Source organism: Neolamprologus multifasciatus, chromosome 18, assembly GCF_963576455.1.
Source record: "Neolamprologus multifasciatus chromosome 18, fNeoMul1.2, whole genome shotgun sequence".
NCBI classification, from domain to species: Eukaryota; Metazoa; Chordata; class Actinopteri; order Cichliformes; family Cichlidae; genus Neolamprologus; species Neolamprologus multifasciatus.
The window spans coordinates 28,089,617-28,110,544 of NC_140456.1; the positions used below are offsets into that span (position 1 = coordinate 28,089,617).

Sequence of the window (20,928 nt, forward strand, 5' to 3'; positions counted from 1 at the left end):
ATTTGTTGTATTTCGTCACTGGGAGCCTCCAAACATAAAAACTTGAGCCTAAACAGAAACACGTGAAAGGCAGTCCTGCTCGTGTATTCATCACCAGGAGATATTACAGACATGAAAGGCAAAATCGTGTGCCATAGCCAGGGGTTAAAGTGCGCCCGTGTTTTTTATTTATTTATTATTGCAATGGTGGCTGATAATGAAGTCGTCAGCAAAGAACAAGTGACTTTTAACGAACGTAGCACATAAAGATCGTTGAATGTAGTACAGCTTACATGTGTGTTTATCAGTTAGCCATCTTAACTATATTCCTGGACAGCATTATTCTTCGACAGTATTCCACAGTGGTGCAGTTTGGTATGTAGCGCAGTGAGTTTTAGGACTCAGTAATGCAGTGCAACGTTGTTATTGTTAAGTGTGATTCATCAATTAGCTGTCAATCACTTGAGTTGACCTCATTTAAATCGGTAATAAAATATAAATATTATACATATAAGAAACCCCAAAGAATAAATTCGAAACCCAATTGGTTAAGAAAGAACAAGCCCCGCCTTCCCCTGCTTGTTCAGACAGCTAGGATTGTATTTTACACTGACCTAGATCAGTATAAGTATCATACAATGTAAACGAAGCACTGAAACTTGCACATATTTTTATAGATGCATTGAAGCTAATCGGGATATTTACTGTCAATCTGTGGCTGCGATTAATCACTTTACTGGAAACTTTTTTAAGTAGTAACTCATTACTTCATCACAGAGGCTAATATTTCTGTCCTAAAATCGTTTAAATAGTAACAGCCTTATTGTAATATAAGCTAACCTTTACACGTAACGTTAAACTAGCACCATAAAGACAGTAAAACACGTAATAATATCTACAAATGCATCTTAAAGCTGTTATATTAGCACTCGTTGTCAGTGGCGGAGGGGGGGGGGGGGGGGGGTGGCTTACTGGGCTTAAGCCCGGGTTGTTTTTTCTGAAGCCCGGGGTCTTTTGGAGTGTAATTTTTTCATAGTTAGATGCCTTGCTGACAACTGTATAAAACAAAAACTACACACAATACTCGAAGCACATAGTGCACACTGTGGGAATTTACGACTGTGCATAAATCCCCCCTAATATTGGTATGATCCGAGCTCAGGCACTAAGCGGGGCGGGGACAGCTGCTGCCTGTTGGAGAAACGGAGCGAGGCAGACAGAGGAGAACTGAAGTTCGACCAGGTACCAAAGCAAATCATTCGTACTGTACAAATAATTTAAATATGACGGTGTATCACGAAAGATTGATAACAAACTGATCACTTGACCCATATTACGTTACTTGCTCTTCAAGTGAATCAACAAATGGCGAAATGAAAAGCCGAACAACAACAATGCTGTTTCTTTAGAGAGTCTTAGCTTACGTGTGTTTATTTCATATTTTCAGTTGTTTCCCTCCACGGCTAAATAAATCGGTTTCAGTAATGCACTGATATACAAGAATGGACATAAGGGGCTTCTTTCAAAGAAAAAACTCTGGTAGTATTTTATATATTGTGCTTTGTATGTTGTTCAGTATATTTCTATGCAAAACAAGAGGAACTTCAATACACAGCAGTATATTCACAGTTTAAACCAGATATTTATATACACTTTACGGAAAACACAAGAACATTTTTTTACTGTACAACATCAAGTTAGAGTAAACTTGTTTTGTTTTGGATAAATAAATATTGAAATATCTTTTGAATGAGTTAAATGTCAGAATAAAGAGAGACAGAGCTGTCTTTTTTTTATCACTTTCATCAAATTTAGGAGTACATGTACACTAAGTTTATTGTTAATTGCTAAGAAAACTGCAGACGATTCCATTCTGAGCTGAAGAAGCTTCTGATAGGTTAGCAGAGTCCATGTGAGTAAATTGGTGACACACCTGTGGATGCATATAAGGCAAAACACAGAGCCTGTTTCTTTAAAATGGGAAAATCAAGAGATGTCAACCAAAACACCTGGAAAAGAATTGTGGAGCTCCATAAGTGTGGCTCAGTTTTGAATACAATTTGGTGCCATTTGCAATTAAGAAATACAGACAGTTTCTCTCTTTACTCTTAAAGTTAACAAATATGTTTTTTATATTTATCAATCTAAAAAAATTAAACATTTAGTCTGATTTGATGTTACAATTAAAAAAGTGTTTTTATCTGAAGAGTTTGTAAATATCTGGTTTCAACTGTATATTTGATGATTGTCAGCACAAAGAGGGAGAGAGAGGAACAGAGAGGGAGAGAGAGGAGAATGAGGACAGAACAGAGATGGAACAAGAGCAGGTGAGACACACATGTTAGTCAAATGGTTGTTTACCAAAAGTATCACCGTATCATAGGTACTCATGTATCTCCCCATATGGAAAAGAAATAGTAAAAACTTATATGATTTACTCATGAAAGTGGCCACTTTCTCATTACTTTCATATATTGTTTTAGTAAGAATCCAAAACATACAAGTTTCATTATATAATTCTTCAAGGGATCTTATATCTGTTTTCACTCTTGTATGCTTTTCATACAAGTTTCACACAAAACAGATACAAACTTTATAAGATTTATATATATCTTTTCCATATGGGTCGTACCTAGTGTTTCTTTGTTATTTTTCAAATTCTATATTTATTAAGTTCTGCAGGCTTGTTTGCACAACAAGGCTAAATAATTATAGAAACTTTTCTCAATCTAAATAGTGGACTTTGGTAGAATTAAAAAATTAGTGTAGTGCAGGTCTATGATGATTTTTAGTGCTACTGTCATCTAGTTCTGATTCTTGTTCTGTCTTGGTTAAGTCCTCAGTAGTCCTGATTTTGAACTCTTGTAGTCCAGTTTTAATTCCGGATCAGTTCTGGGTCTGGTTGAATTGGGGTTTAGTCCCTGTGTCTTGATACAGCCCTGATTTTGTTCTGCCTCGCTGCTTAATTAAAAAACTAGTTTAAGGTGTCCTGCATATGTGATATATTTTTTTCCTATATGAAGTCATTCCTTTTTGAACAAAACCCAAAACAGAGCCTATTAATCTTTCAGTCATTTCTGCCCCCCCCCCCCCCCCCCCCCCCCCGCCCAAAAAAAAAAAAAAAAAAAAAAACCCACATGCATACTACCCTTTAGGGCTAAGCCCCGGGTGTTTCAAATGTCTGGCTCCGCCTCTGCTCGTTGTATTACTAACATAACCACATTCACTGTAACGGCTGATATGTAAAGCTAGCTCATACTCACGTAATATAACGTTTGTGGTTTTATTTTGGTAACTTCCTGCATGACCGGAAGTGAACGATGTAACGGTAACCAACTTGATGTACAAAAAAGACGGAAGAAAACGGAAACTAATGCTAACGGAGAAAAGGAAGAGAAAAACATGGTTAAATTGTACAAAATTAATGGTTCTAGATACAGTTGACAGGGGAACAAGGTTTGTAATGTATATGACTTAATTTGAGCAATCTGAAATGCATAATATGTATTATATAGTTTAATGGTTAACGGTTAGACCTGCATAATGAGCGGTTAAAATGGTGTTACATAAATAACATGGTAATTGTTTTATTTGTTTGTCTAGCTCTTACGTTGGTTCGTTGTCTGATACACGGCAAGGAATAATAAAGGTCATTCAACAACCATCAGTTCTGGCCTTCTCAGTTCAACTGGATGCTATATTAACATTATTGACACTCGCTGACTTTCCATAGTCGTTGATAAGCGAAGCAGACTCTGACCCTGCGTCGCATATTTGATGAGGAGTGAGAACGTGTTGCAATGTATATATGTAGGTGTGGTTTGGCTCTAGAAGAAATGTGAGGCCCTTTCTCAATTCTCAAGTACGCCGCCGAGAACGCACGGGAGTACGGACTCGCGATTTGTACAATTGGAACACCAGCGTACTTGATGACGTCACAGGTCCGGAGTTTTTACTGCCGTCCCCTCATAATTTAACTGTGAGTAATATGTTATGAAGCTTAACTTTAATCACAGCCAAACCGGTTTACTCAGGAACAAATAAAACACTGAAATAAACCAAACATTAACATTTAGAAGTGATCTAAGTGACTTATATATCATGTTTAACCTCAGTAGTGAAATCTCTATTAATAAAAATAGTGTACATGTACATACGTGTACATACCTTAATAAAAACAAGCAGGTGAGATGTTAGAACGCTTTTATTTTTATTTTAGTGGACACTCAATACAATAGACAGCTACTGGGGTTTGTTTAACCTGAGTAGTCAAAGGAGCTTGCAAAGAAAAGCGTCTGGACTTCTTTAAGTTACTTGAAGACGTTTCACCTCTCATCCGAGAAGCTTCTTCAGTTCTAAGGTCAAATGGTGGAGAGTCCCAGATATAAACCTAGTGGGAGTATCCCCCCACACAGGGACAAAAGGACCCCCTGATGATCCTCTAATCGCCTGAGCCAAGGTGTGGAACTGGGTGTGGGTCCCAATCAGCCAGAGTTTCGGGTGAGTTCATTGTGAAACCTGGCCCCACCTTATCATGCGAATTCCTGAGGTCAGATGGCCCAGGATGTGAGTGGGTGTTAAGGCGTCTGGGAAGGCACTTCCCAAGCGCATGGCACAACACAGAAGAGCCACCTCCACAGGACAAGACTCAGCTGTCCATCTGCATCTTAAGGATAAAGGACACTCTTTTGAGGATGCCAATGTTCACATTTTGGACAGAGAGGACAGATGGTTTGAAAGAGGAGTGAAAGAAGCCATCTATGTCCACTGTGAGCGACCATCTTTGAACAGAGGCGGTGGTTTACGACACCAACTCACTGCCATCTATAATCCAGTTTTGAGATCCCTTCCCTGAAGAAGCTTCTCGGATGAGAGGTGAAACGTCTTCAAGTAACTTAAAGAAGTCCAGACGCTTTTCTTTGCAAGCTCCTTTGACCACGATGACCTGGATGACTGAGAACCTTCACAGACATTTAACCTGAGTAGCGAAAAGACCGCGGGGGGGGTGAAAACGATGTGCCGGGAGTCCGCTGTTCTCGCCGGCTGTAATAATCCTCGGCCTTTGCTGTGTCCCAATTCAGGGTCTTCACGCTTGAAGTACGCATTTCAAGTGCGATTATGTCACCGCCACGCGACGACGGCTGTCCCAATTCAAAGTGTACTATATATATATATATATATATATATATATATATATATATATATATATATATATATATATATATATATATATATATATATATATCATAATAATCTGGAAATAATATAATATTGGCCATATTATATTTACATTACCACAGTGAGATGATTTTAGTCTCATGAACAACATTAGCTAATTGTTATTTACTAACTACTCTTCAAATGACTGTTCAGTACAGAAATGAAGCCCAACAATCATGTTTTACAGTCCCGTGGCCTCAGCCTCAGATACTCAACTAATCAAAGTGATGTCATGACAAAACATTTTTCTCCTTCATTTCTGTCAAACAATGCTGTATGTAACGTTTCTCGCGGTTAGTATCATGGTTGCTAGGCAACCTGAACAGCGCAACGAAGGGCTAGACCGTCCCATTTCACAAGCCTCTCACTTCCGCACTTCTCGTACTCATAGTACGCGCCGTACGTAGTACGCGTAGTGCACGTACTTCAAGCGTCCAGACCCTGAATTGGGACACAGCGCCTGTGTTTCACTTGTGATTACACTTCAGCGGAAGTATCAACAGTGCATGCATTAACCTGGACGTGGACAACAGCAGAGGTGGGCAGTAAAGACAGATATTTTGTTACTGTGCTAAGTACAGTTTTAAATTTACATCTACTTCACTTGAGTAGTTTTTTTCCTTTTCATTTTCAAAACAGGCTCGTTACTTTCGGTTTGACGTTTTTGAATGGAGTCATTACTTCGTCGCTGCGAGAAACACATGAAAGGCAGTCCTGCTCGTGTATTAATCACCAGATGTGATATAAAAAGAGATTAAAGAGGCAAACACATGTGCCATAGTTAGGGGTTTAAATGGGCCTTTTTATTTATTTATCATTAGCAAGGAACAAGTGACTTTTAATGAACGCAGCTCATAAACTTTATGGACAGGATTATACTTCTACTTTTTAATGACACCACCCTCTACTGGTGCAGTTTGATATATAACATTACAGGAGGCAACAATTATTAGTATTACTTGTGGCTGGAACGACTTCGGGTGTCCATAAGTTATGTTTGCGGTACTTCATCATCTAGCTAACCCCACTGACGACCAGCGAGCATAAAGGGAGTGAGGTTTTTTTTTTGGAGTGTCAGGTAATTTCAAATGCAACATTTCTATCAGCTCAACAAACATCAGCAAACACACAAACTGTCTGTGTGCAGTTTCTTTTCAGTGTTGCTAGCTAAAGGCCCAGCTGAGAAGAAGGAGAGACCAGTTTTCAAATGAAACAAGTACCGTTTACTTTCTAGGGTACGTGTTATGGAGGGACTAAGTAGGGGTAGGTTTTGATTATTGATTTTCCAATTAAAATCGATTCTAGATTGAGTAACACGATATCGATTCATTCAAATCCTGAATCCTGATTTTTAAATATAACTTTATTTTGCCCAAAACGCCAGAATTTCAGGTTAAACCTCACAAAATTTCAATAAACACCAAACAGCTAAAACAGTAAATGAAAGCAGGCACACGAATTCTGCACAAAAACGTGAGATCAGTGAGATGTCGGCTTTCTCACTCGACAGCATGTCGGCGACGCCGTCGGGGATGAAGACCGAGAGCTCACAGATTCTGACGCGTAGGCGCGTCCGCGCTTTGTGTTTACGCCCTTTTGGCTCTAGATTTTAAAGAAGCGGGTTTTGTCTCTCTCCAACCAAAACTGACTGAACCAGCAGCAAAAGAAGATCCACATTTTGCTTCACATAAACATCGTCCTCTCTTACTTTTGCTGTTTTGCTACCACCACGATAAAATTACACTTCAAGTACATCTCTCTCTCTCTCTCACTCTCCCTCTGTACTTTAAGAACACTTTCCCATCTAAAAATCTCTGTTTTCTGCATTGTTCGTTTGCTTATTACACACCGTCATGAACAGGCCGTTGTTGATTTTTGTTTTTAATTTAACTGACTTCCAACAAGAAAGTCTCATTTCGGCTGTTCAAGACAGAAGAAATTTAAACTGTTTTAATGTGAAATTGCAAAAAGCTTAGCTGTGTCTCTAAACCTGTGTAACTTTGCTCTGCTTCACTTCAGCAGCGTCAGGTGTTGTTTATATGTTGATTCATGGTTTTCTTTAGTTTTCGTTCTACTGCAGAATATTTTTAAGTTTGTTATCTGCTATAAAATCACAGGCCAGGAAAATCTCTTTCATGTTTTTGTGTTTTATCCTCAGTTACTTTCACACAAAGGCATCTGCTGTGATGCTTAAACCTCTGATGAAGTCTCACAACTGTCAGCTTTCTTTTTATAGATATGAAAATATGGATATGTACTGATAAATGATCAGAATTATAATATTTATGACTTTCTGAGGCAAAATTTCCCCGATTCAAATCGAATCCATCCATCCATCCATCTTCATCCGCTTTATCCGGGGCCGGGTCGCGGGGGCAGCAGCCTAAGCAAAGAGGCCCAGACCTCCCTCTCCCCAGCCACCTCCTCCAGCTCATCCGGGGGAACACCAAGGCGTTCCCAGGCCAGCCGAGAGATATAATCTCTCCAGCGGGTCCTGGGTCTGCCCCGGGGCCTCCTCCCGGTGGGACATGCCTGGAACACCTCACCCAGGAGGCGCCCAGGGGGCATCCTTACCAGATGCCCAAACCACCTCAGCTGGCTCCTTTCGATGTGGAGCAGCAGCGGCTCTACTCTGAGCCCCTCCCGGATGGCCGAACTTCTCACCCTATCTCTAAGGGAGATGCCAGCCACCCTTCGGAGGAAGCTCATTTCCGCCGCTTGTATCCGCGATCTCGTCCTTTCGGTCACTACCCACAGCTCGTGGCCATAGGTGAGGGTAGGGACGTAGATCGACCGGTAAATTGAGAGCTTCGCTTTTACACTCAGCTCCCTCTTCACCACGACGGACCGGTGCAGCATCTGCATTACTGCAGCTGCAGCCCCAATCCGTCTGTCGATCTCCGGCTCCCTTCTCCCATCACTCGCGAACAAGACCCCGAGATACTTGAACTCCTCCACTTGGGGCAGGACCTCATCCCCGACCCGGAGTGGGCACTCCACCCTTTTCCGGCTGAGAACCATGGCCTCAGATTTGGAGGTGCTGATCCTCATTCCCGCTGCGTCACACTCGGCTGCGAACCGCTCCAGTGCGAGCTGGAGGCCCTCACCCGATGAAGCCAACAGAACCACATCATCCGCAAAGATCAGAGATGAGATCCTGAGGCCACCAAAGCGAAAGCCCTCCGCCACTTGGCTGCGCCTAGAAATCCTGTCCATAAAAATTATGAACAGAACCGGTGACAAAGGGCAGCCCTGGCGGAGCCCATCACCCACCGGGAACGAGTCCGACTTATTGCCGGCAATGCGAACCAAGCTCTTGCAACGGTTGTATAGGGATCGAATGGCCCGTAGCAATGGGCCAGACACCCCATACTCCCGCAACACCTCCCACAGGACACCCCGAGGGACACGGTCGAATGCCTTCTCCAAGTCCACAAAACACATGTAGACTGGTTGGGCAAACTCCCATGCACCCTCAAGTATCCTCGAGAGGATGAAGAGCTGGTCCAGTGTTCCGCGACCAGGACGAAAACCGCATTGTTCCTCCTGCATCAGAGGTTCGACTAGCGGACGAACTCTCCTTTCCAGCACCCTGGCATAGACTTTCCCAGGGAGGCTGAGGAGTGTGATCCCCCTGTAGTTGGAACAAAAGATGGGGACCACCACCCCGGTCTGCCAATCCACGGGTACTGCCCCTGATCTCCACGCAACATTGCAGAGGCGTGTCAGCCAGGACAGCCCTACAACGTCCAGAGCCTTCAGGAACTCGGGGCGGACCTCATCAACACCAGGGGCTCTGCCACCAAGGAGTTGTTTAACTGCCTCAGTGACCTCGCCCCCAGAAATTGGCGGGTCATTCCCCTCATCCCCAGACTCTGCTTCCTCCTTGGAAGACGCGTCAGTGGGATTAAGGAGGTCCTCGAAGTATTCCTTCCACCGCCTGACAATTTTCTCAGTCGACGTCAGCAGCGCTCCGCCAGCACTATACACAGTGCAGGTAGAGCACCGCTTTCCCCTCCTGAGACGCCTGACGGTTTGCCAGAACCTCTTCGAGGCAGTCCGAAAGTCTTTTTCCATGGCCTCTCCGAACTCCTCCCACACCCGAGTTTTTGCTTCAGTCACTGCCCGAGCCGCATTCCGCTTGGCCTGTCGATACCTGTCGGCTGCCTCCGGAGTCCCACAGGCTAACCAAGCCCGATAGGACTCCTTCTTCAGCCTGGTGGCTCCCTTCACCTCTGGTGTCCACCATTTGGTTCGGGGATTACCACCACAGCAGGCACCAACCACCTTGCGGCCGCAGCTCAATGCAGCAGCTTCGGCAATGGAGGCGCTGAACATGGTCCATTCGGACTCGATGTCCCCCGCCTCCCTCGGAATGCTGTTGAAGCTCTGCCGGAGGTGTGCGTTGAAGATCTCGCGGACTGGGGCCTCTGCTAGTCGTTCCCAGCACACCCTCACTACGCGTTTAGGTGCACCAGGTCTGTCCAGCGTCCTCCCCCGCCACCTGATCCAACTCACCACCAGGTGGTGATCAGTTGACAGCTCAGCCCCTCTCTTTACCCGAGTGTCCAGAACATATGGTCGCAGGTCTGGTGATACGATTACAAAATCGATCATCGACCTGCGGCCTAGAGCGTCCTGGTGCCACGTGCACTTATGGACACTCTTATGTTCGAACAAGGTGTTCGTTATGGCCAAACTGTGATTAGCACAGAAGTCCAATAACAAAGCACCGCTCGGGTTCAGATCAGGGAGGCCGTTCCTCCCAATCACGCCCCTCCAGGTCTCGCTGTCGTTACCCACGTGAGCATTGAAGTCTCCCAGCAGGACAACAGAGTCTCCAGGTGGAGCACCTTCCAGCACCCCCCCCAGGGACTCTAAGAAGGCTGGGTACTCCGAACCGCCACTCGGCGCATAAGCGCAGATGACAGTCAGGACCCGTTCCCCGACCCTAAGGCGCAGGGAACAAACCCTCTCGTCCACCGGGAAAAACCCCAACGTACCGGCAGCAAGCCGAGGGGATATTAGAATACCCACCCCAGCCCGCCGCCTCTCACCAGGGGCAACTCCAGACTGAGACAGAGTCCAGCCCCTCTCCAGGAGACTGGTTCCAGAGCCCAAGCCGTGCGTAGAGGTGAGCCCGACTATATCTAGCCGGTACCTCTCAACCTCACGCACTAACTCAGGCTCCTTCCCCACCAGAGAGGTGACATTCCATGTCCCTATTGCCAGTCTTGGCAGCCGGGGGTCAGTCCGCCAGGGCCTCCGCTCCTGGCCGCCACCCGACACACAATGCACCCGACCCCTATGGCGCCTCCTGCGGGTGGTGGGCCTGCGGGAGGATGGGCCCATGTCTCCTCTTCGGGCTGTGGACTAAGGCCCGGCCACCAGACGCTCGCCCTCGGGCACCCTCCCCGGGCCTGGCTCAGGGGCGGGGCCCCGGTAACCCTATCCCGGGCAGGGTAAACTGTTCCCTCTGTGTTTTTTTCATAGGGGTCTTCTGAATCGCTCTTTGTCTGGTCCCTCACCCAGGACCAATTTGCCATGGGAGACCCTACCAGGGGGCAAAAGCCCCCAGACAACATAGCCCCTGGGATCCCTGGGACACACAAACCCCTCCACCACGATAAGGTTGCGATTCACGGAGGAGTCAAATCGAATCGATTCTAGAAATCAGTGACGATACCCAGCCCTAGGACTAAGGTGCAAGTACCCCTTATGTGCATTTTGCAGGCAATTACATGGTAGCACCCGCAGCTAAGGCACAAGTAGCCTGTAATTATGTGTAATTTCTGTAATAAGTCAGTTTTTTGCAGGATTCTATAAAATAATTACACTGTTAGATCCCAAGTACCCTGTGATTACGTGTAATTTCATGTATACGTGTTGTGCCAAAAGTGACGTGAGTTATTTAGTTGATGATATTTTCCTCTAACCCAGGGGTCTCAAACTAGCCACCCGTATATTGACGTGAAAAAAAATATGATGGAGTTTGGCCCTTGAAGTTTTTTTTGTTAGAGAGGATTTGTTTGTTGTTGTGTGCAATGTTAAAACAAGTTCTTTAAAAAGCAAAAAATAATTAAATTATTTAATGAGCCGCCATGTGTGTGGCCAGAACATTTAAGTTTGAGACCCCTGCTCTAACCCATTCACAACTGGTCTAGTTATGGGAAATAAAACTGGTTATAAATACCAAGGCTGTAAACACGTTTATTCCTACTATAGTGTTTGACATTTTAACATTCTGTCTGTGAGGACTGAGTTACATTTGCAATTACCAGCCAAAATGGCAAAACAATGTTTTGTTCAAAAACAAAAATAAACAAATATCTTCAATGAAATCCTCTGATCACACTTTTCTGCTGTCACACAGAGTCACCTTCTGCTCATCCACTTGAATAAGTGCCTTTTGTTCCAGCCTGTTAAGATCATTTAGGAAACAAGCCTGTATTAACTGGTGATAGTTACAGCTTGACTCATGCAGGTGCCTGCTAGGGAAATGATCTACTTCGTGGTAGGTCTGGATGTGTGCTTTATAGAATGGGGACAAACGTGCAGATGGGGACATGCAGCCTGAGGAAATATATCCCCTTTTACATTTGGGTAGGATGGAGAAAACCAGGGTGACTTCTGAGAGGTTATTAGTTATTCTCTCAAATATTATCTTTGAAAAAGGAAAAAAAACAACAAAAACAAACAAAAAAATCCTCATAAACTTGATTGTAGGACAGAGTAGTTATACACTACAGGTCCAGCCTGCTTCCTCTTTGATAGGTACTGATGGTGCACAAAACAGCTATATAAGCAAAATATATTTGTTATCAGTAGTATTATTATTTTGTCTGTCACTTAACATTTTAGACAGAGAAGATCTGAATTATTTGGTTAACGGACTGTTATACATTTCATACAGCTACATTTTGAATGGAAATTACAACCATGTCTGAGTTTTCATTATTACGGCATCAACATTTATGTCTAAACAAATTTTTCCCAACAAGTTGTTGTAATACACATTTTAGGCTAAGTAGTCTTCCACAGGGCACACATGAAATTATCATTCAGGCACAATCACGTTTCTTGCAAAATGATCGCTTTGTTTCCAGCCATTATTAATTACTGCAGCAAGTACAGTAGCTTACAGAAGAATGAAAGTATTTGCTTTGAGGAGTTGTATATTCTTTTGCAGAACATAATGCAATGAAGCAGGGCCGCTGAATCATCTGTGCGCACACTCTCAAGGACACCAAAAGAGGTAACATGCAATAACTATTACATTTAAAATGAAGACTTTGTAAGTTAACAAAACCTGTGTGCTGCTGTTAGTTACAGTTGTGATATTTAAACTGTGTAAATGTCTGTAATGCAGACTCAGCATGTCTGCCAAAGACATTGTGAGGAGAAATAAAACAGCCATCCAAACGATTCTGTCTGGAGACTACAGGCTGATCCTCAACAAAGTTTATGAGAAGGAGCTGATCACTGAACAGGAGTACAACAACCTCAAAAGTATCAGCGGAAAAGATGTGGAGGGACATGTTGTTGAGCTCGTGATTAAGATCATGAGTAAAGGAGACGATACCTGCGGAGCTTTTCTGAACCTCCTGCAAACTGATGAAAACATTAAAAGTACTTTCCCTCAACTGAATGACACCCTGTTTGTACCTAAGCCTGACCAAGCTTCTTTACTTCAGCAAGGTAATTACACACACAGAGAAATGTTGTGTCTGAGATCATATTCTAGTTGGATGTGTAACTCTGTTTCTCTCTATGTTCTGTCACAAGACGGCTCCAGTCAAATGGAGGTGAGGTCCTACTTCTGGAAAGGCAGAGCAGCTCAAATAAGTTACAACATTTGTGTCAGAGAGATAATGTGCTGTTTAATCAATTTCCTTCACATAATATTGCAAGCTGTATGACATAGGGTCATCTCAAAGACTGTTGCTACATTCATATAGCCTATGGTACTTAGTGTTTGTATCTATCAGTCCATCCAGGCCTGTGCTGGTGGGAGCAGGTCTGTGATACAAAGCTTGTACTCAACTCTAGAAGACGAGCTGGACTCTACTGAGGTGGCAGCACTTTGCTTCCTGTGTCGTGATGTTGTTAGTAGAAGTCATCTGAAAGGGGTCAGTGCTGCATGTTCTATACTGTTATCCTTCCACTTGTTTTACTGACATGTTTATGGATGCGTCACTTGTAGGACTGACAGTATGATAGATTGCTTAGATATGTTCATATTCACTGATAGACTTTCTAATGACCCCCCCCCCCCCCCCCCCACCCCACAGATCACTAATATCAAAGACCTGTTCTCAAGCTTAGAGGAAAAAGGTCTCCTGCAGAACAATTGTTTGCTTTCTCAGCTTCTCTCAACTATTGATTGAGTAGACCTCGTCAGGTCCCTGGGCATAGATAGCAAACGATCAAAGGACACAGATGGGAGTCCTGTTCTGTCACAGTACAGGTGAACGCAGTCCCACATTGACTTTAATATGACAACATGCATATAGTAATAATTAGTACTTAAATGCTATCAGTTTGAATTACAAAATCTTTTGCCTGTTTGGCTTTCTCTCCACATTTTTATTTTTTCTTCTTTTTTCTCCACTGTTAGGGTGATGCTGTACAAAATATGTGATGCTATGAATAACGACAATATCGCAATCATGAAGTTTCTACTGAGATCAAAGCTGCTGAAAAGCACACTGGATCAATGCAAAGTGAGATAACATTTGCACACCTTTCCAGCTATTTAAAAATCAACTCACCATATCTACATCTACAGGATGTAGACATTAAGAAACAACTGCATCTGGGCTTCAGATTTTAAATCCTGTGGTGATTTTCTTTTTAACAAAACATTTATTTCTCAATAAATGAACATCAGTACATCACAAGAAGAAAAAAAATTGTCACAGAAACACAGGGCTGAAATATAATTGACCATATATAACAAAACACACTCTTTTCTTATAGCACCACTGAGAAGAAAAATCAGTTAAATTATTTGTCAATGGATACAATGGAAATTCAGTTTTAACCTCCTAAGATCCGAAATCTTTCATGGCATGAAATTTTTAATTTCTCTTTGCTATTTGAGCTGATTGGGAACAGATGAATGTAAAAACAAAGAATTTACAGATTTTTATTTTTTTCCTGATTTTTGTTTCTGAGAAAAGTGAGATCCACATATTGGGACATTTTAAATTTAAAAGAACAGTGGCAGTATAATGTCCTCGTGTGGATATCAGGCCCTCGTAGAACTTGTCGACATCTATATTTAACCAGCTAAATGAAAGTTGTATCAACCCTTTTCCCTGCAATATTATTAATCTTAATTTTTCTTCTTTTATATATAGAAAGTTTTGCTTGACCCACCACAAAATTTAACAGCTTCCATCATAACCAGCCTCTTTTTTGTATAGCTGGCGCCAAACAGAAATGCCAATGAAGACAAAGCCTCTCCACATTTTTCAAAGACATGTGTTAACATAATGAACAGTGGTTCATTTCTATGTTTCTCTTGATCATAGACTGGATGTAAAAAAATAAACAAAACATATATAAAGCTAACTTCTGGATCTGAAATGTGAAAGCATTTAAGAAGTGCTTTAAACATATTATTCTAAGTGCATCCATCCCTAAATCTAAACTAAAAACTGAAGGTCACAGAGAATTTCAGTCTATGATCTGTGCACCCAGCTGACTTGTTTTATTACAGAGCTGAAGATTTGTGTCTTTAAACTGGCATTTGAGCAGCATTTTGCTGTGAAGCAGTTGATAGATTTATAGTGTAGCTGCAGAGCCTCTGTGAACTAAAACCATCTTTGCTGTTAATTCCAGACAGTGCTGGAGGTGATTGCTGAGATGGAAAAGAAAGATTTAATATCAGACACAAATGTCAGTGTGTTGCATGAAATACTCCAAGAGATTGATCCTGAGCTGGCAATGATTGTAGAGAACTACGTTCAAGGTATGAGAGACATTTTTCACTTTACCACAGAAAAACATTTAGATGTAAACAGTGTGTTTCTGTGAACATCATCAAATGATTGTACTCGTTACAGGAGTCCCCCAGCAGCAGCAGATGTTACCTCCTCATGTCAGTATTGACAAGTGTATCTGTCTGTGTGTTTCTGAACATTTAATTCTGTGCGTCAGTTTGCTGATCACTGTGATGTTTATTCCCACAAAGGTTTTTTGACACAAATGAATCCCATCTTCCTCTGTCTGTAACTGAAACTCAGTGCAGTTGTAAGTATCTCTGTTCAGAAAAATTTGTAATTATTTTTTAGGAATTCCTACAGTCACTCTGGTTTTTATTATTTTGTCATAATAAAACTGGGCATGTAAATATATTGTTCTTTTGTCTCTAAGGCAGAGGAGAGATTATTTACACTGATGCACGATCACAGCCCACCTCTCTTCCTGATCAGGTAGTTCGTTCAGACTTTTATGCTTTCATTCATTCTTTTGTCGGAACACTAAAATTTATATTAATGTAAAAACATAATAATTCACATTTGCTTTGTTTGTGTCCTGTAGTCAGAATACTACACTTTGACTCATAAGTCTCATGGTTTATGTGTGATCATCAGTAATGAGACCTTCACTACTGAAACATGTCTATGTCATCGAAGGGGAACTCAGAAGGATGCAGGTAGAGTTCTTACCTTCAAACCATATCATGATCCGATTTATGTATGACTGTTTTAACTAGAAGCACTGAGACCTGCACCAGTTACTGCACATACAGATCAGATATTCTTTGGTTTTGTAATCTACTGCTATACCTTCATTTGTTTCTTTTCTATGTGGCACAGATGCTCTGAACACAGTGTTCACAAGCTTAGGCTTTAAAGTGCTGATACACAACAACCTGACTGCAGCACAAATACGAAATGAATTAAGAATGTACAGCAAGAAGAATTTTGTGAATGATAATGCCTTGGTAAGTAGATTCATACATCTTTGGAATTGTATCCTCAACCACCATTCTATATTCTTAATTTATTTTATAAATCCCTGGATTTGCATGTCCCAGTGATCCCAGAAGCTATGTTGCCAAGGACTTTTTGTAACCTGGTAAGGTTTTGCATGGCAAATTGGCCCTGGGTGAGGGACCAGACAGAGCAATTCAAAAACCCCTATAAGCAGAATATCCAGGGCACAGTTTCCCAGCATAGGGTTACCGGGATCTACCCAGGAGCCAGGCCTGGGGAGGGTGCCCAACAGTGAGTGTCTGGTGGGCAGGCCTTAGTCTATGTGGGCTGGCTGGGACAGCCCGAAAAAGGGACATGGGCCCACCCTCCTGTAGGCCCAACACCCACAGGAGGTGCCATAGGGGTCAGGTGTATTGTGTGCTGGTTGGCAGCCAGGGGCGGAAACCCTGGTGGACAGACCCTTGGCTACCGAGACTAGCGAATAGGATATGGAATATATTGCGTGAAGTCGAGATGTACCGGCTAGATCAGGCTCTGGAACCAGTCTCCTGGAGAGTTGCTGGACTCTGTCTCAGTCTGGTGTTGGTGTAAACCGATCACCACCTGGTGGTGATTCTGACCAGGTGGTGGGAGAGGAGGCTGGATAGACCTGGCAAGCCTAAACATATAGTGAGGGTGCACTGGGAACACCTGGCAGAGGCCACGGTCCGGCTGAGCTTCGACCCATCCCAAGGGAGACTGGGGACATTAAGTCCGAATGGACCACCTCCATTGCTGAAGCTGCTGCACTGAGCTGTAGCTTAAAGGTGGTTAGGGCCTTTTGTGGTGGTAACACCTGAACCAGATGTTAAGACACTAGAGGTTAAGAGAACCATCAGTCCAAGACTGATGGTTCTCTTAAAGCTGTAGCGCCCAGATTACTTACAGCTACTTCGGTGCAACTGATATAAGATGCGGTAAGCTGAAGACAGCTTCAACCGTCTGTTTGCTGAAAAATAGTAACGCAACCGCACCGCATTTTTTTGTTAGTAATGGTAACGGCGTTGTAACGATAGAAATAGTAATTAGTCAGATTACTTATTACTGAAAAAAGTAACGCTGTTAGTAACGCAGTTATTCCCATCACTGGTAATATGCATTTTATATATGGTTAGAAAGTTTCACACAGTTTTTTCATTTTAAATAATCACATTTTTACATGTTTAAATTTACACAAAATTTCAGAAATCTGCACTGTCATCAGTGTTGGGAAGGTTACTTTTAAAATGTGTTCCACTACAGATTACAGAATACATGCCCCAAAATCTATTTTGCAATGTATTTTATTACTCAGTGAGAGTAATGTATTCTGAACACTTTGGATTACTTAATATACTGTCATGCTTTTTACAACTTCATGAATGTACTATTGCTGTGTGATTTATTACTATTACTGAAGGTTACTCACCATACCAATACCAACTAGATTTTTTAAATCTTAATATAAAATGAGTAACAGTAGGGTGGACATTAGGTAATGTTGCACCTTTTGCAGTGATCTCATATAGAAAGCTACTCCTGTATCAGTAATACGTTTTCTTTTTGTCTCCTTTCTGAACTGCACATGATTATTTGCAGCTAGCAGGTTGTTAATGCAGCCTTCATTAATAGTAATAAATCACACAGCAGTAGTACATCAAAGATACTGAATTGGATATAACCCAGGTAGCTACCACAACTTAAACAAAGCAGTTGCAGTAGGCTAATGTTAGTTTTGAAAAAAAGATTTACTTCCAGCTGAGAGCAGCTTGTTTGCTGGCAAACAGTTTGCATTGCATGGTCAGATTTTGCTCATCCCTTTGTTCTTTAAATGTGAAGTGGTGTCCGATTTTCCAAGTAAGAAATGCATTCCTGTCCATGCACTGCTGGCTCTGGCTCCACTGTGTAAATGACACCATCAGCATTAACAGGACGCTTACATTAGACCAGAGGTCTCAAACTTAAATGAGCTGTGGGCCACTGCTGGCACTGTCATCTCATTGGAGGGCCACTTCAGTGTTCAAGTAGTAGAAAATACACAAATAAACAAAAAAACACAAAATACTTCTGAAAATGTAGTGTTTTGTTTGTTTGTTTGTTTTTATTTCAAATATTGCATAATAAGACAAAACTGCAAACGTGAACCCAATTTTTTCACAGTCTTAACTGAAGCTTTTTATTGAACTACCAAATAAACAAATTGGTACTCTCTTTTGGCCAAACATGTGGCAGCACTTCTGCTGTCATTTTGCTCGTATTTAACAAAATAAAAATGCAGACACAAGTGTACACATTAGTTTTTGGTTGCTAGTGAAAATTGTTTTATTTATTTATTTTGTACTCTCTTATACCTCGGCCAGGTCCGCGGCTCCGAACCATAGTAAAGGGACCTCTGGCTAATATGTTGGGTTCCGTGTCGGGCTCATAGCTGGGAACTAGCTTTACTGTCTGGGTCAAATTTGCTAGCGAGAGACAGAGAGAGGCATTGAAAGGCTGATCCAATGGAAATGATTGTTTTGGAGGCGGCAAACACAGTGTGCAGTCGAGTCATGACCTCTTACAACTGGACTCGTCAGGCACTCTGCACTGGCTGCAGTGGTTATTATTATATTTACATGCTTACATCTCCCGTTTCTAGTCGATAGCAACTCATACTTTTTGACTTTCCTTTTTCTCTCTTCCTCGTGCTCACAAACACACATAACACCAGGGGCAGTCCCACACATTCTCCCTGCAACACGAACTACACTGCCCATTAGGCTACATTCTTTAGGGCTATGCCTGTAACACTCTGCTCATATTGCCTTCATATTAAATAATTTTTTGCATATTAATCTTTAAAAAATATTTCTTCATGTCATTATGCGGGCCGCAAGATTGAGACCCAGGCATTAGAGCCTCTTATTGCACATTGGATTTCCACCGGCGTGGAATTACCAAAAAATAAAGAGGGGATAGCTTACAATATGAAACAGGAAAAGACCACCGTGTTATCCATCTGTTTTTACAAAGTAACTGTATTCTGATTATTACCTTTTTAAATGGTAACTTTAACGGAAAACAGTTACACTTCTTTTGTATTTTAAATATGTAATGCCGGTACATGTATGCAGTACTCCCCAACACTGACTGTCATGAACAAATTTTTCACCAAAAAATTTAAACCTAATTTTTCATGATTTATTTGGTTAACAGATTACTCAAGTAATCAATGAAATAATCGATAGATTAGTTGATTACAAAAATAATTGATAGCTGCATCCCTAACTCATTGCATACGTCAGGCTAGGGTTGGGTCCAGGGCAACTGTCAGTTGTGAATTAGTTAATTTGGTATCATTTACCAACATTCATACTACCTTTATACTGATCAGAGGTTGATAAGCAGCCCTGATAGTTCATGTAACATCTGCCTATATACTGCACAATGTCCTTCTTCTTCACTTAATCCTTGCTTTTGGCTTCGTTCACTTCCCCTTCTTCATTTCTAAAGTCAACCTTCAGAGTACCATTTAAATCTACCTAGCTACATTCCCCCCCTGACACCACCTTGCAGTATCCTCTCTCTTTACGATTCTGCATAAGATGTAGTTTGATGTAGTTCACCTTTGTGAACCTTTCTCCACTCTTATAATTCACTTCTACCTTCTTCTTAAAGTATGTGGTCACCACAGCTATTTTTATCCTTTTCACAAAATCCACTACCATGTGTCCTTTTGCATTTTTTGTTCTTAACACCACATCTATTCAATATGCCTCTGATTTAAGGTGGTATGCGTGCTTTCGCATGGAGAAAAGGGGTGTGTCTTTGGCACAGACGGGGAAAAGGTGTTTCTGAAAGATCTGATGCTCCCCTTTACAAGTGGAAGAGTCCCTACCTTGTCAGGGAAGCCCAAACTCTTCTTCATTGAAGCAAGTCAGGGTGATGAATACCAGAAAGGATACTATCCCTGCAGCAGAGAGGACGAGAACCAAAACAAAGGAGCACTGCAATCAGACGCCTCAGTCCCTGATAAGGCAGTGCTAGTGCCTGAACTAGCAGACTTTCTGATCGGCATGGCCACATTGCAGGACTTCGGATCATTTCGAAACACAGTCACGGGATCTATCTACATCCAGGAGCTGTGCAAGCAGCTGACAATAGCAGCAAGAAGGTGAGTTGAAGTGATTAGTTTCTTTATGGCAGACCATACTACTCTCATATGGGAAGGTCATAGTGCAGTAGTTTCCAACAAAGTAGAATTTTTTTAATGTAATTTCTGTTACATACAGTTCGGTCCATAGAATTATGGACAAAGACACAAATGTAGTAGTTTTTCCTCTGTAGAGCGCCTCAATACATTTTCACACAATCAGACCTTGTGCTTTCATTCAAGGGGTTTTACAAAAAGCACAGTCTTAACTGTTTTAAAATTACACCCATTTTTTGAGGCTGAAAAGTCATCAGGGAAGACAAATCAAATGCATCAAATCTCTGTACATTTCTGTCTTCCTGCTTTTGGTGCTTTCAAACATGGTGTTGGCATGAGCTGCGTGTTTTGTTAAAATGATCCAAGATGTATCCTTTTTGTTTCACGTGTGTTCCTTCCAGACAGGAGATGGATGATATCCTCACTGTCCTGACACGTGTGAACAGGGAGGTCAGCAAAGGAGAGTATTTATCCCACAAACAAATGCCACAGCCCAACTACACTCTCACCAAGAAGCTCGTCCTCAAATTTGTATGACCCGACTGTGACCAAATACAACACTGCATGTCTACACAA

General features: G+C 42.1%; 1 pseudogene across 1 annotated transcript; it reads left to right on the forward strand.

Annotated features, from left to right (window-relative positions):
• Positions 1–931: 931 nt before the first annotated feature.
• LOC146498246 (caspase-8-like) lies at positions 932–20,900 on the forward strand (annotated as a pseudogene). The gene is made up of 13 exons (XR_014870954.1): positions 932–2,306; positions 12,389–12,454; positions 12,569–13,004; positions 13,188–13,328; positions 13,491–13,666; positions 13,817–13,922; positions 15,046–15,175; positions 15,270–15,456; positions 15,580–15,638; positions 15,748–15,862; positions 16,026–16,153; positions 19,931–20,316; positions 20,754–20,900. The product of XR_014870954.1 is annotated as a caspase-8-like (transcript).
• The last annotated feature ends 28 nt before the right edge of the window (positions 20,901–20,928 follow it).